This window comes from Argopecten irradians, chromosome 1 (assembly GCF_041381155.1).
Source record: "Argopecten irradians isolate NY chromosome 1, Ai_NY, whole genome shotgun sequence".
NCBI lineage: Eukaryota > Metazoa > Mollusca > Bivalvia > Pectinida > Pectinidae > Argopecten > Argopecten irradians.
The window spans coordinates 323,693-329,692 of record NC_091134.1 but is presented as its reverse complement, the minus strand read 5'-3'; the positions used below and the strand labels follow the sequence as shown (position 1 = coordinate 329,692).

At 35.7% G+C, this 6,000-nt stretch overlaps 1 protein-coding gene across 1 annotated transcript in view; it reads left to right on the top strand.

Moving 5' to 3' along the window:
* Positions 1–413: 413 nt before the first annotated feature.
* The window catches only part of LOC138314367 (D-glucuronyl C5-epimerase-like), a 92,857-nt gene continuing 87,270 nt past the window's right edge, over positions 414–6,000 (top strand). The window contains exon 1 of the mRNA XM_069254680.1: positions 414–576. The gene's annotated coding sequence lies outside the window, so the exon portion shown is untranslated. The remainder of the gene's footprint in view (positions 577–6,000) is intronic.

The window sequence follows — 6,000 nt, the reverse complement described above, 5'->3', positions numbered from 1 at the left end:
AGGGGGACTCTTACAATGCCCATAAAGCAAAGTTTTAAAATGATTTGGAAGTAAAACATTTTACTGAACACAGATTTCTGCCCAGATACTGTAAAAAAAGCCTTGGGATAGGTGAATATAAAGTGAAATGTGCCCTAAAACAAAGCTGTACTAATGGAGATTTCAAATGAGTATACAATGTACTAGCACCCGGAGCCTGAGGGGTGGAGCAGTCCCGTGGTATCCCTTGTTAATGGCGTAGTAGCTTTGTACTGCATTAAAAAACATTGTCAATAGTGGGCTGTCTAACTATAAAGTCGTGGTCACTGTATTGAGCCATTTGGCAGGCCGTTTGAGGAAAGGCTATGCAGTGTTAATGTCAATTGTTGAGCTCAATGTTTGTTTTTGAGATTTGTTGTGTCTGACATGTGTACTCAGGTTTAGCGTACCTGTATACCTGTATTTTTACCTGGCAGGTGGACTTAGTACTATAATCTTACTCACCTGAGTGAAAGGTACGCTCTCAAATTTTCAAAAACATTTCAGGTTTTGACACCATTTACTTACAACACTGTATGGAAGCAGCAATTGGTAAAGGTAAGGATCGATAAACAGAACAGTCATACTATTTATGTGTAGTACATGTCACACAAAACAGTCCTACTATTTATGTGCGGTACATGGTTTATTTATGTTTGACTTTGATTGGATAGCTGTCCAGAGAAGTTTGAATTACATTCAACTAAAATGATTGTGGTAATCATTGATTATCTTAAAGGAGATATCTGTTATAAATTGATGGATATTATCTCAAAATGTTCATTTTTTAAAGTAGGTTTTTCTTCATTGACAATATTTTAAGCAGTTGAATTTACACTCAGTGTGTATGTATACTAATTTTAGGGTAAATATATTTGATATTATGCATGCATGTATATTTTTTTTTAAATTGGAATGTATGCATATGCTTAATAGTGAATCTTATTTTCAAACCTCCAATTATGAATTAATTATTGTAATACTTATCTTATGTACAAATTCTGATAACTTTTATGTGCAATTCTAAACACTCTCAGTAGCTGTGATTAATTTTATCTTTTCATTCTTTTTACTAGGTCACATTAACATTTTCTTATGAATATGATAACTTGAGTAAATATGCACCAAGCGTAATGAAACTTTATATGTAGACTAACATTGGAAAGATCTCGGATGAGTTTGAAAATCGGCTTGATCCAGCTGTAGAACTTTAATAAATATGCACCCAGCATAATGAAACTTTGTATGTAGCATAACATTGGAAAGATTTCAGACGAGTTTGAAAATTGGCTTGAGTCAACTGTAACTTACAGAGTTATTGCCCTTTGCAGTAATAATTATTATTGGACCTTTGTTGTGAACATGATAACTTGTGTAGATATTCACTAAAATTGGTGAAAACCAGCACTGTGGTGAAAACCAGCACTGTATCTTGTTATTTCCATTATAGGCCCCTGGGGACTGTCAGTGTCGTACTGTACGGAGGTAACTTAAGATTAAATACCTGTAAATGGAAGGTGTCTGAGCATTGTATCAGAAATTAGATTGTCATTTAGTACAGGTGTTGACGTGTAATAAGCTGTTTAGTTCCTAATACCGTCTTGGATTACTTCCTAATTCCGTTTACAAACAATTAACATACCTGTTATATTTAATGAGGAGAGGTATGAACATTATGCATTTAGCAAGGATTTAGCAAGAATTCTTTGTCAGCCGCCAAATGTTTAGAGAATGTTATTCTCAACATTTTTTTATATACATTTTTAACTGGTCTAAATAATTATGTAACCAAACAGAGAAAGATTAGCTAGGAATGTAATAAAAGTGTCTCGCCTGGTAGTTGTCAATACATGTACTTGATCACCAGGTGAATTACTGTAACACTCCACAAGTCTCAAGCTGATCTGTACAATTCCTTATTACTTTATTGTCACTCTATATACAAACATAGATTTAGATAGAGAGAGATTCCTAAACACAATAAGTAGTTTCCATGGTAACTAGTTGTGGTTAATTATTGTCATGATTAATGTTTTAAATAAAAGAAATACATTGTATCATGTGAAGCATAGCAGGGATACTGCATTGTAGTTTATATTCTCCATTTGTTTTTTATGAGTAATATTTGAAATGATTGGTTCAGACTTGTAAAATAAAAATGAAAACTTTAATTCTCTGACAGATTATCTGTCATTTCTAGGTACCTTATATTGGTGTATCTTGGAGCCCCTTTAGTGTTGTAAAATGCTTGTAGTCCTTTCCTAAATGCCACTCTCGCTATCTGAGAAGTTATCACCGTTATGTAATTTGTCCTCTCCAGATAGCTAAGGTGTATTTTACAGTTGCTTGGCAAAAATGAGCCCCTGTTATGCAGGGATCATAAATTTGTCAGATGAATTTACTTTTTACTTGAGTTTGATAAATATACTTTTAGTTTTACTTAGCTAATGCAGGGTTATAAACCACTGACACAGGGTGACATACTGGGGATACTCAAAAGGCCCTAGGTAACACTTAGTGGGGCACCTAACCATTGCCGGGGGACACTTAAGGGGGATACTTAACAGGCACTAGGTTACACTAAGTGGGGCACCTAACCATTGCTGGGGGACACTTAAGGGGGATACTTAACAGGCACTAGGTTACACTAAGTGGGGCACCTAACCATTGCTGGGGGACACTTAAGGGGGATACTTAACAGGCACTAGGTTACACTAAGTGGGGCACCTTACCATTGCCGGAGGACACTAAAGGGGGATACTTAAGGGGGATACTTAACAGGCACTAGGTTACACTAAGTAGGGCACCTAACCATTGCCGGGGTTTCATAGCTAAATGTTAGGTTACACTTTTGGGGATTACATTGCTAATGTTAGGTAACACTTTAGGGGGTTACTTAGATAAAGTCAGGTGACACTTTAGGGGGTTACTTAGCTTAAGTTAGGTGACACTTAAGGGGTTACATAGCTAAAGTTAGGTGACACTTTAGGAGTTACATAGCTAAAGTTAAGTAACACTTTAGGGGTTACATAGCTTAAGTTAGGTGACACTTTAGGGGTTACATAGCTAAAGTTAGGTGACACTTTAGGAGGTTACTAAGCTAAAGTTAGGTGACACTTTAGGGGTTACATAGCTAAAGTTAGGTGACACTTTAGGAGGTTACTTAGCTAAAGTTAGGTGACATTTTAGGGGTTACATAGCTAAAGTTAGGTGACACTTTAGGAGGTTACTTATATTAGCTAAAGTTAGGTGACACTTTAGGAGGTAACTTAGCTAAAGTTAGGTGACACTTGATGGGTTACATAGCTAAAGTTAGGTGACACTTTAGGAGGTTACTTAGCTTAAGTTAGGTGACACTTTAGGAGGTTACTTAGCTAAAGTTAGGTGACACTTGAGGGGTTACATAGCTAATGTTAGGGAATACATTAGGAGTTACTTAGCTGATGTTGAGTAATACTTAATTGTTAGTATATTGTATTAGTTAAGAAGGTCGTAGTTGATACATGACATTACCATAGCGTGATATTGTGTGTAATACGTTGTTAACAGATACTTTGCTATTTTGTGCTAGTTGATCACTAGCAAATGAAAAAGCCCAGACCTGCTTCACATGTACTACATACCGAGATTGTCTTTTAAATTGTTAAGATATTTTTTTTCTTTGGATTGAGAAAATAGAAATTGTCTTTATCTTTATGTAATCTGACATGCAAAAGATGATATGATTAGAATAGAAAGCAGATCACAGATATAATTGGAAATTTGATATATATTGCATGATTTAAATGAAATGACACAGCCTTGAAATTACAGTACATTTAATCCTCAAGATAATGGACGGTTTTTCCAGGTAGACATAACAAGATTCCCTGACGATTTTTGGCAGGTGTATACTGTTATTTGCACCCAATTAATGTTAACAGCTTACACACATTTAATTATGTGTGGAAATGCATTGTGTCAAGTAATTAAAAATTCCAGATCAAATTAAGATTGGAATGATAAAAAATTTCAAATACCCTCTTATGATATTATCTAGAATACTCCATTAACTATGGAGGAATGTAGTTCTTTGATCTGATGTCACATTTCATATCTTTTTATGAATAGGTTATGTGTACCATGGTGACCTTGAATGGCCTTGACACAGCTGACCTGACAGTAGACGTTGACCTTGACATTTGACCTTGACAGTTGACCTTGACACTGCATTTCCATGCTGATAGTACTGGGGTGTGATGTTTGTCCCAGTCTATATGTATACCGGGTAGTTAGAATGCCGACAGGTGACACTTTTCTATCATTAGGACTGCCAACAGGTGACACTTTTCTATCATTAGGACTGCCACCAGGTGGCACTTTTCTATCATTAAGACTGCCACCAGATGGCACTTTTCTATATTCAGGACTGGCCCCAGGTGGCACTTCTCTATCACCAGGACTGCCACTAGTTGGTGCTTTTTTATCATTAGGACTACCATTAGGTGGCACTTTTCTATCTTTAAGACTGACCCCAGGTGGCATTTTTCTATCATTAGGATTGGCACTAGAGGCACTTTTCTATCCTCAGGACTGGCACTATGTGGCACTTTTCTATTATTAGGACTGGCACTAGATGGCACTTTTCTATTATTAGGACTGGCACTAGATGGCACTTTTCTATTAAAGGTATTAGGACTGGCACTAGATGGCACTTTTCTATCCTCATGACTGGCACTATGTGGCACTTTTCTATCATCAGAACTGCCACTAGGTGGAATTACTCTAGTTGACAGTTAAAGCATGACACAGGGAATACCTGACCAGGACACTACCTATAGCACCAGTTGACAATGCACCTGCTGCATTCACATGTATTTTATCGTGATGTATGTTTTAAGGAGGAGAGAGATTAGATAGATATAAATAGTTTTAGATAGTGTGATCTGTTAGGTCTGTAGATAAGTCAGTCAGGGTTATCAAGGTCAAGGTCTTCTCAGTTATTTGGGGTTAAAGGTTATTGTTTTAGTAGAGATATATTTTGCATTGTATTAAACCAAAGTAAAGCTGTAGTAGAGGAAGCTGTAGACAAATTAAACATTGATTCCCCTATACCTATATATATCTTGTAGTAGAGGAAGCTGTAGAAAAATTAAACAATGATTCCCCTTTACCTATATATATCTTGTAGTAGTGGAAGCTGTAGACAAATTAAACAATGATTCCCCTATACCTATATATATCTTGTAGTAGAGGAAGCTGAAGACAAATTAAACAATGATTCCCTTTTACCTATATATATATCTTGTAGTAGTGGAAGCTGTAGACAAATTAAACAATGATTCCCCTATACCTATATATATCTTGTAGTAGAGGAAGCTGTAGACAAATTAAACAATGATTCCCCTATACCTATATATATCTTGTAGTAGAGGAAGCTGTAGACAAATTAAACAATGATTCCCCTATACCTATATATATCTTGTAGTAGAGGAAGCTGTAGACAAATTAAACAATGACTCCTCTTTACCTATATATATCTTGTAGTAGAGGAAGCTGTAGACAAATTAAACAATGATTCCCCTTTACCTATATATATCTTGTAGTAGAGGAAGCTGTAGACAAATTAAACAATGATTCCCCTATACCTATATATATCTTGTAGTAGAGGAAGCTGTAGACAAATTAAACAAAGATTCCCCTTTACCTATATATATCTTGTAGTAGAGGAAGCTGTAGACAAATTAAACAATGATTCCCCTTTACCTATATATATCCTGTAGTAGAGGAAGCTGTAGACAAATTAAACAAGGATTCCCCTATACCTATATATATCTTGTAGTAGAGGAAGCTGTAGACAAATTAAACAAGGATTCCCCTATACCTATATATATCTTGTAGTAGAGGAAGCTGTAGACAAATTAAACAATGATTCCCCTTTACCTATATATATCTTGTAGTAGAGGAAGCTGTAGACAAATTAAACAAAGATTCCCCTTTACC